General features: G+C 40.9%; 1 protein-coding gene across 9 annotated transcripts in view; it reads right to left on the bottom strand.

Moving 5' to 3' along the window:
• The window catches only part of LOC101100603 (histone-arginine methyltransferase CARM1-like), a 294,777-nt gene that overhangs the window by 222,483 nt on the left and 61,305 nt on the right, over positions 1-10,989 (bottom strand). For 2 of the 9 annotated variants that reach the window (XM_045043488.1, XM_045043487.1), the window contains exon 2: positions 10,036-10,109. The exons of the other annotated variants lie outside the window; for them this stretch is intronic. The gene's annotated coding sequence lies outside the window, so the exon portion shown is untranslated. The remainder of the gene's footprint in view (positions 1-10,035; positions 10,110-10,989) is intronic. 9 annotated transcript variants of the gene reach the window in all.

Genomic DNA, 10,989 nt, shown 5'->3' with positions numbered 1-10,989 from the left:
GCTGACCAGGGTTTCTCAGGTCAATCTACCCGAAAAACAAGGGAGACGATGAAAGCAAGGTGAAAAAGTGTGTGCTTGGGTCAACCCACTTCAGCCTATCCTAGCGTGGTAACAGTCCAGAGACATCCAAGAGGATGGATGCCAGATCATCTGTGACTTTTGCTATCTCCTATCTTCTTGTCCTCGTCCGGGAAGTCCAAAGGCAGGAACTGATTATGGCTTAAAAGCCGCTCACTCTCAGTGTAGACGCCCTGGTTTCTGATGCTCCTCAAGTTCCCATTATTCCGCGACTGGAAGAGTCCGCGTTCTGCAGCATGAACTCCGCTAATACTTTCCCATTAATCAAAATGTTTCTTTTGACCTATTTCTTTCAAGACAAATGTATACCGTGACCTTTTATGCTTGTTCCTTGATAATCAGATACCACTTTTGAAGGAGATGGACTTATTGCTTTATGGTTTCTAATGATGAGCAAGGTGGGCCTGAAGAAGAAATTGACCCTGCTGTCTCAATAGTTGCCAGCAGGAAGAATTTCAGAGGAACCACTATTTTTACAGCAAATAATTCCTCATAGCACATTGCACCAGTCACTTTGGCTTGCATTTCACAAACGATTAATCTTGGAAGACACGCCAGGGGGCTGTCCTGCTCAAACCCAGCCTTCTGGATGTTTTACTGAGTTACGACTCTGGTGGGCATTCGCTGGCACCTGCTTCAGCGGTTTTTCCGGACTGAAATTTACGTGGTCATGCTATATGGCGTAGAACTTTTGGTCTTGTCTGCACATGCTGGCTCTGTGTTAGCACAGATGGACATGTTTCTCTTATGATAATATTGATCCTGCCTTTGGGTCTCTACTCTCAGCCCTGTCCCGCGGTTCACGGCCCAGCAGAATATGTGTTGAGGAGTGCAGACGTAAGCAGTGGAATGGGGTAGGGCACAGCAAGTGCTCATTCAGAGCTTCTTCAGACACAGAATTGTGAACTCTCTGCTACCCAGGATCTACCCAAACACAGGCTAACGGTAATAATGTTTATAAAATACTGTCTTCCAGGCTTGACCACTATATTAAGCCAAGTCAGCAGAAAGATGTGTAGCACATGGGCGCCTGGGTGGCTCAGCCGGTTGAGCGTCTGGCTCTTGATGTTGGCTCGAGTCAGGATCTCACAGTCAGGAGATCCAGCCCTGCACCGGGCTCCATGCTGAGCGTGGAGCCTGCTTGGGATTCTCTCTCTCCCTTTCTCTCTTCCCCTCCCCCTACTCTTCCTCCCTCTCACCCTCCCTCCTTCTAAATAAATAAATTCTTCATCCTGGTGGCTTAGAACTAAGCTTGCAGTCGATCCCTAACCAACATACAGCACAGTACCACACGTTTGCTGCCTCTGTCTTAACGCTGGTACCATTTCCTATCCGTATCCTTTTTTCTCTTTATCTCCCTGCTTGTAATTTAGTTTTCTTACTGTGTCTCATATAACCTTTATAAGTTTCCTTCATTTAATTTTGGAATAAAACAGGGATCAGATAAATAGTTGATTTCCCCACCTCTAAAATTGCTCTCCCTAATTTTTATCCTCCCCAGGGATGCTGAGTGAATTTTCTTTTTTTTTTTTTTTTTTTTTAATTTTTTTTTTTTCAACGTTTATTTATTTTTGGGACAGAGAGAGACAGAGCATGAACGGGGGAGGGGCAGAGAGAGAGAGACACAGAATCAGAAACAGGCTCCAGGCTCCGAGCCATCAGCCCAGAGCCCGACGCGGGGCTCGAACTCACGGACCGCGAGATCGTGACCTGGCTGAAGTCGGACGCTTAACCGACTGCGCCACCCAGGCGCCCCTGAATTTTCTGACATACATTTTATCGTGCCACTGCCGTCCTTAAAACTCTCCAAGGGGTTTCCATAATATAAAGAACTGATTCCAAATGGACTAAGATAGGCCCTCCAAGATCTTTCTCCAAACTCACATTTCCTATTTAGGAAGGAATGTGGCAGAGAACTTGAGAGTTCAAATCCTGACGTCACCAATTACCATATACTGTTAACTGGACACATTATTTAAGCCTTTTGCACTCAATTTCCTCATCTATGAAAAAATGAGAAGAGTAACTACCATACAGGTTGTTGAGAAGGTGAAAACAGTTGCTATATATAAAATACTAAGAACGTATGGAACCACAAAAGACCCCGAACAGCCAAAGTAATTTTGAAGAAGAAGACCAAAGCAGGAGGCATCACAATCCCAGACTTGAGCGTCTACTACAAACCTGTAATCATCAAGACAGCATGGTATTGGCACAAAAACAGACACATAGCCAATGGAATAGGATAGAAACCCCAGAATTAGACCCACAAAAGTATGGCCAACTAATCTTTGACAAAGCAGGAAAGAATATCCAATGGAAAAAAGTTTCTTTAACAAATGGTGCTGGGAGAACCGGACAGCAACATGCAGAAGGTTGAAATAGACCACTTTCTTACACCATTCACAAAAATAAACTCGAAATGGATAAAGGACCTGAATGTGAGACAGGAAACCATCAAAACCCTAGAGGAGGAAGCAGGAAAAAACCCCTCTGACCTCAGCCGCAGCAATTCCTTACTTGACACATCTCCAAAGTCAAGGGAATTAAAAACCAATTTGACAATAAGTTTCATACTTAAAAAAGCCTATTTTAAAATAAAAATAAAATAAATAAAATACTACGAACAGTTTCTGAGACTTGATGTGAAAGCACGTTAGACATTGTTATGGGTCTTTAGTCCTTTTGGCATTAACTGTGATCTGCTCATAACAAATTACTTGGAGTTACCTATTGTTCCCTCTACGTGAAGTACGTCCTACAACATTCTTTTGCCAGACTCAACCCAAGTATGTAACCTCTGCAAATGGCAGATAGATAGACCATTCTTTCTAATTCTTCCATCCAACCCAACCTCCCTGGACTCGGAAGCTGAACTAAGCAACCCTTTCTCTTACCACGATACCTTGTAGAGCACTGAGCTCACTGCATTTCAAAGATGTATTTATCTGCTAGCCTCTCTTATAGGATGGGGAGGTCATGGAGGCCCGAAACTGTGACCTAATTACAACTCCATCTCCAGGAACTTGCACTGTGACTGGCACAGAGTAAGCTCTCAATAAATATTTGATAAATTATGAATAAATGAATGAGCAGCTGAATGAATGAATGATGGTACCCTGGTAGGTACAAATAATATAAGCAAAAGAAATAATTCAAGGAAAGAATAAAGGCGATTAATGATTAACGGGCAGGGAGGGAGGACACAAAGAAGACTGTGTTTTAGCAAGCAGTACAAAAGTATGCTGTATTTATGAAGGTCAGATAGATAACCACGCACATTTCATTTTTATTTTTTATTTTTTTCAATATATGAAATTTGCACATTTCATTTTATTTTTTTTTTTAATTTTTTTTTTCAACGTTTATTTATTTTTGGGACAGAGAGAGACAGAGCATGAACGGGGGAGGGGCAGAGAGAGAGGGAGACACAGAATCGGAAACAGGCTCCAGGCTCTGAGCCATCAGCCCAGAGCCTGACGCGGGGCTCGAACTCCCGGACCGCGAGATCGTGACCTGGCTGAAGTCGGACGCTTAACCGACTGCGCCACCCAGGCGCCCCCACATTTCATTTTAAAGACAATGCAGCTCTAAATGGAGATGTGCCCCTTACTGGATAACTGTCTGCTCCTAAGCAAATTAAATTTGTATCTCTATGGATTGTACACATTATTATAAGAGTTCTGCATACATTAATAATGTTAGTCCCTTGAAAGCTACTCTACTCAAAACTGCATGTTCAAGGGACGTCTGAGTGGCTCCGTTGGTTAAGCATCCAACTTTTGCTCGGGTCATAATCTCACAGTTCATGAGTTCGAGCTCCGCATCCGGCCCTGTGCTGACAGCTCAGGGCCTGGAGCCTGCTTTGGATTCTGTGTCTTCCTCTCTCTCTGTCCCTCCCCCACACACACTGTCTCTCTCTCTCTCTCTCTCTCTCTCTCCCTCTCTCTCCATTCTCTCTCTCAAAAATAAATAAACATTAAAAAAAATTTTAAACTGCATGTTCAAAAAGATGAGGAAACTGGGGCGACTGGTGACTCAGTTGGTTCAGTGTCCAACTCTTGATTTCGGCTCAGGTCGTGATATCACAGTCATGGGATGGAGCCTCGTGTTGGGCTCTGCACTGACAGCACAGAGCCTGCTTGGGATTCTCTCTGTCTTCCCTTCTCCCCTGCTTGCACACTCTCTCTCTCTCTCTCTCTCTCTCAAAAAATAAAAACAAATTTAAAAAATTTTAAAAAAGATGAGTACATGTTCCCATGGGAAAATATTATGGTTAATTATATAAAAAGAAGTCTTCTTCACAGAAGACTTACACTATTGCAGCCCTCAGTGTGATATGGCCACCTTGGATTTATCCTGAGGCACATATATATCCTTTCCCCTGGTCTGTGTCAAGGCCTCTTCAAGGGGGTTACTGGAAGCTACGAATATTACCTATGGCCTAAGACCCATCAAGATCATTGTTCCATCCAGGAATATATGATTATGAGACCCACCATCTAACCCATGTATTTTCCTAAAGTTTCACCTTCAACAGGTCTAGTGCAACATGTCAGTAAAACAAAGCTTTACCTATTCAATTAAAAAAACAAGAAGACCCTCAAAAGCACATATAAGACAGACAGACAGACAAGGAAGGGAGGAAGGAAGGAAGGAAGGAAGGAAGGAAGGAAGGAAGGAAGGAAGGAAGGAAGGAAAAAGAAGGAAGGAAGGAAGGAAGGAAGGAAGGAAGGAAGGAAGGAAGGAAGGAAGGAAAAGAAAGAACAAAAGAAAGGAAGAAAGAAGGAAAGAAAGAAAGAAAGAAAAGAAAAGAAAGAAAGAAAGAAAGAAAGAAAGAAAGAAAGAAAGAAAGAAAGAAAGAGGAAAGGAAAGGAAAGGAAAGGAAAGGAAAGGAAAGGAAAGGAAAGGAAAGGAAAACCAGACACACACAGAAAGAGACAGAAATTGAATCAGAAGGCCATATTCACTTTCTTGGCTGGATCAGACCAAGTCAAATTCCTGTCCAAGTTATTAGATTTTAAAGAAATTAGTTAGCACAAGAAAGTCCAGATCATTTAAGAGATTACTGATTATCACAATGTGAGATAACTTTAATCTGAGTTTCACTAGACACTTATTTATTGATTTGGTGTTTCTGGATGAAGGCATGTACGTTTGCTGAGGAAGAGGAAAAGATTTAGTTCCGTCTTACTGCTGCAGAATATTCCATTTTAGGAGAAGTCCACCATTAAGTTACCTCTTCTGCTGTTGATGGGCATGGGTTGTTTCCAGTGTGGGCTATTCCGCACAGTGCTGCTACAAACACGTGTACCTGTCTGGGGTACACACCTATCTGCATTTCTGTAATCTACCTGCTGGAACTTCTGGGTGTATGTTCAAGTTTAGGAGCTACTGAGAAGCAGGTTTCCAAGGTGGTTGTAACAATTCCGTGTATGAGAGGTTCCGTTGTTTCAAACTCTTACCGACACTCGGTAGGGTCAGGCTTTAAAATCTTACCCCTTCTGGTGTGTGCGTAATGATATATTATTGTGGTTTTATTTTCTATTCCCCTAAAAACCAGTGAGATTCAGGGCTTTTCCTCGTGTTTATTAACCATTTGGATAGCCTCCTTTGTGAAAACCCTACTAAAGCTTTTATACATTCATCCTGAGATATGTCTGCCTTTTCCATATTGGTTTGCAGAAGTTCTTTACAAAGGATGCCTTTACTGGATATATATATCAAACACTTTGCACACTACATGTTGTCAGTTTCCCGTGATCACCTGCTGCTTGGTGGATGCTTTCCATTCATGCCGATGGCTGTTCACCATGAACTTCTCTCTTTACCTGAAAGCTTCTGGTTCAGAGACAGAGTTAGCCCGTGTTCAGAGGAGGCTAGGAGTGCCACAGAGTTCATGCTCTTAGGAGCATTCTCTCCAAAACTGGAGACCCATCAACACTTCAGAGCAAAAACCCAACCCTTGCAAACAGAAATGTAGGTTGGGGGGCACCTGGGTGACTCAGTCGGTTAAGCTTCCGACTTCAGCTCAGGTCAGGATCTCACGGTCTGTGAGTTCGAGCCCCGCATCGGGCTCTGTGCTTGATGGCTCAGAGCCTGAAGTCTGCTTCGGGTTCTGTGTCTCCCTCTCTCTCTGCCCCTCCCCCACTCACACTCTCTCAAAATATGAATAAATGTTAAAAAAAAATTTTTTAAAAAGAAATGAAAGTTGGCCTACTTGGAATAGATGGGTCTTAAATGTGTGTGCCAAGCAAACACAGCTAGAGACTGCAGCCTGCTCACTAGCAGGGTCTTTCATTCTCTCTTCTGTAAAACTCCATCACAGGCTACAAGCAGAGATTATTAGTCCCTCGATGTGCATGTGCACATAAAAACCGGCTGGCCAGAGTGTTGTTTCCCGCCAGAGTTCATTCTATTAATAGCAACTAGCTGTCGTCTAAAGACTCATCGTGGCTGAGTGCAGTCCTGATGTCTGAACATTACATCAAAAGTGCTGGTGCGTGTTTCCTGATGCTCAGTGTAGGTGCTGATGACCACCAGCCGTTGGGCACTGTGAGTGGATTCACCCGAATTCATTCAGGACAGTGCTCGAAGACAGAGCACTGTGGTTTGGTAACGACTTTTATAAATGACTTCAAAGAATAGAATAACAGGGGTTTTTTTGATATGATTTTTACAGGATAGATAATAGCTTAAGGCAAAAAAGATAACTGGCTTCAAGAGGAAAGACAAAATCACAGACACGGTCCATACGGAATGTTGGGAGTCAGGAGGCATCGTTATTAGTTTGGGAATTTGCTTGTTCATATTTGTGTCCATAGAGTCTAGCACAGACCTGGGCTCAAAAACATTTTTGAATGAGTGAATAAATTTTTTTAAGTTTATTTATTTTGAGAGAGAAGGAGAGAGCACCAGTTGGAGAGAGGCAGAAAGAGAAAATCCCAAGCAGGCTCTGCACGGCCAGCGCAGAGACCAATATGGGGCTGGAACCCATGAACCATGGGATCAAGACCTGAGCCAAAGTCAAGAGTCAGAAGCTCAACCGACTGAGCCACCCAGGTGTCCCAAATGAGTGAATAACTTAATGAGCAAATCAACAGTGCAAACTGTTAAATGTGTTAATTGTCTGATACCCAAACACATGTCCCATGTAAATCAATGTTTTATGAAAGTGAAGAGGATCCTTCTAAGAACTAAATCTTTGGGGGGAGGGGATTTAATCACTTGTAATAAAATCTTCCTGAAAATGTAGAAACATTTACGCCAGTGGACAAGGCTTAAAATCTAACATAAATAAACTAGTAAATGGCTTTTTCATGCAGAGCAGCAAGCACAATTTAACATCATATCAGGACGTACTCTTGCCTTATCGTATGCTATAATAGCCTGCTCCACAATCTTTTGTTGAATATATATTTATTGATTGTGCCTTGCGTTGGCATTGCATTGGCATCCATCAAGAGCAGGCCAAAACCAGAGAGGAGTTGACCCAGGGAAGACAGGAATACCACTGTGTTGATTCTCTATTTTCCAAAGCATCTAGCCTGAGAATAAGACCCCGGTGTCCCACGAAGGTTAGGCAACACTTTGAATGCAAAAAACAAAAGTAGTCTTTCTGGCCTGAAGAAGAAGACACCATTATGGGTGCCCACAGCTGCCAGACAGCAAGGGGATAATCCCAGAAAGAAGACAGCCAGAGAGGGGGAGGTGACTCTGCAGATGTGCTCCACAAATACCTCCTGACAACTAAAACACGCACACGTGGACGAGCGCGGAACAGTTCCCCTGAAGTAAATGAACTCAACTGAGATTTAGGCTCTTATAAAAGAGAAAATCAACTCTGGAGGAATATTACAAAAACCAGAGGCTCCACAATGTAACAGTCACCATGTTCAGGATACAATCCAAAAATTAGGTGCCTTATATATAAACAGGAAAAAAGTAACCAGTTTCTCAAAGAAAAGACAATTGGCAGGAAACGCCCCCAACATGATCCAGATAAAGAATTAGCAGACAAGAATTTTATTTTTTTTATTTGAGAGAGAGGGAGAGGGGGAGAGAAAGAGAGTAGGAGCAGGGGAGAAGGGCAGACAGAGAGAGAGAGGATCTTGAGCAGGTTCCATGCTGAGCATGATGCAGGGCTCAATCCCCATGACCCTGGGATCATGACCTCAGTTGAAATCAAGAATCAGATGCTCGACTGACTGAGCCACCCAGGAGCCCCCAGACAAGAATTGTAAAGCAGCTACTTACATATGCTCAAGGACATAAAGCAAAAACAATTGCAATGGATTAAAAGATAGGAGAAATTCAAAGAAAGAGAAACTAGCAAGCGAATCAAAAGAGATTCAAAAAATACGAAAAAAAAATATCTGAAATTACAAGTGTACAGAATGGGAAAAATTGAATGAGATGAGAGGAAAAAACAGCCAGTGAATCTGTACATACATAAAAACTATCCAAGAGGAAAAAAAATATTTTATAAATTACAACAAAAGACTCAAATGAACTATGGGAAAACATGAAAAGTTTGAGCATACAGGTCATCCGAATCTCAGAAGGAGAAGAGAGAGAACGCAGCAGAGAATATATTTAAAGATATAACGGCTGCGTGATTCCCAAACTTGGAAATACCAGAAGCTCAGCAGATCCTAAGCAAGATAAATACAACGAAAATCGTGCCCCGCTAACCTTCTAAAAAGCAAATATAGAAACCTTAAAATAGAGAAAAATGACACATAACATACAGGGAACAGTAATCTGAGCTGTCAGTGACTTCCACCTGTAACCACAGAGTTCAAAGAGAGGAGAACATTGTCAAAGTACTAGAAGGAAAAAAAAAAAAGTAGCCAATAACCCCAAATCTTATGTTCAAAGAAAATACCCTTCAAAAATGAAAGCAAAATTAAGATATCGTCAGATAATGGAAACTAAAAAGAATTTGTCGCTAGGAGGCTTGCAACATACAAAATGCCAGAGGAAATTACAAAGACTGAGGGAAACTATACCAGATGGAAACTTAGATCTTCAGGAAGGAATGAAAGACATCACAAATGGTTAAGTACAGGTTTTAATGAAAACAATATTTCTCCCAATTGCTTTAAAATATTAATGACAGTTTATAAGTAAAATTTTAACCATTTTTTTCTGAGGTTTATAGCACATGGATATGTAACACATATGATAAATATAAACAGTAAGAAAGTAAAGGGAACCGAATGGATTGAAATTTCCTACATTTTACATAAGCGGTACAAGAATAACTCTAAGTAGACTGTGAAAAGGTAAAGTATATGTTATAATTCCTGAAGCAACCCTTAACACAGCAAAGTGTTTTTAAAAGCGCTGAAAAGTCAAAAATTAAATTTAAATGGATTTCTCAGCAATACTCAAATAATCCACAAGAAGGCAAGAAAGAAGGAACAGGGAAGCCACCCACAGAGGAGACAAACAAATAAAATGACAGACCTAAATCCAACCATATCAACAATTACATTAAATGTTCACGGACTCGGGCACCTGTGTGGCTCAGTGAGTTAAGAGTCCAACTGTTGATTTCAGCTCAGGTCATGGTCTCACAGTTTCAAGAGTTTAAGCCCCACATCAGGCTCTGAGCACTGACTGAGAGGACCTTGCTTGAGATTCTCTCTCTTCCCTCTCTCTCTGCCCCTCCCCTGCTTGTGCTCTGTCTCTCTCAAAATAAACATTTTTTTAAAAAATGAACGTTAGTAGACCAAATGCTAATTAAAACATAAAGATGATCAGAATTGATTGAAAAATCAAAACCAACTACATGATGTTTACAACAGTTTAAACATAAAGATACAGCTATGTTGGGATAAATTTATATACGCGTACATAAATGTATTTACATATACATGCAATCAGTAAGCTTAAGGCTGGAGTAGGTGTACTGATATCAGATAAAGTATATTTCAAGAAAAAAGGTATTACCAGAGATCAAGAGAGTCGTTTGATAATGTAGTGGGGTCCTTTCATCAGGAAGACAATCATAGAAGTAGATGTACCTAGTAACAGAATTTCAAAATATACAAAGAAAAGTTTGACAGAAATAGACAAAAACAAGTAAAAGCATGCATGATTTGAACACACCATAGACCACCCTGATATAACTGATATTTATAGAACACTCACCCCCAAACTGCTGAATACATATTCTTTTCAAGAATACAAGTGAGCCTGGGTGGCTCAGTTGGTTAAGCATCTGACTTCAGCTCAGGTCATGATCTCATGGTTCATGAGTTCGAGCCCCACATCAGGCTCTGTGCTGACAGCTCAGAGCCTGGAGCCTGCTTTGGATTCTGTGTCTCCCTCTCTCTCTCTCTGACCCTCCCCTGACTGTGTTCTGTCTGTCTCAAAAATAAATAAGCATTAAAAAAAATACAAAGTGTACTCTCCAAAATACATAATATCATAGACCATAAATGAAGTTTTGAATATTCTAAAAGGTATGAAATCATATTGAGTGTGTCCTCTGCCCACATAGAATTAAGTAGAAATCAATAATAATAATAAATCTATTTTTTAATCCCCAAATTCGCCATTTAGATAAAGTGGATAAATATCTTGAAAAGTACAACTTAACAAAATGACACAAAAGGAAATAAAACGTCTGAAAGTCCTATATAAATAACAAACTTTTATCTGTTATCAAAAACTTGACCAAAAAGAACTTTTTACACGCTCAAATAGTTTTCTTGGTGAATTTGATGCTAAACGCTTAAAGAAAAAGAATACTAATCCCATAAAAATGCTCAAGAATATAGAAAAGAGAACCCTTCCTAAGTCATTTTTGAGGCCAATAAAACTGCAATACTTATTCAGGATAACTTGTGACAAAGAAGCAACAAAAGTAGAAAATCATATGCCATTTTTCTTGGTGAAACA

The sequence above is a fragment of the Felis catus genome, chromosome D4 (genome assembly GCF_018350175.1).
Source record: "Felis catus isolate Fca126 chromosome D4, F.catus_Fca126_mat1.0, whole genome shotgun sequence".
Taxonomy (NCBI): domain Eukaryota; kingdom Metazoa; phylum Chordata; class Mammalia; order Carnivora; family Felidae; genus Felis; species Felis catus.
The sequence above is the reverse complement of the archived record's forward strand: the minus strand, read 5'-3'. Positions and strand labels throughout refer to the sequence as shown.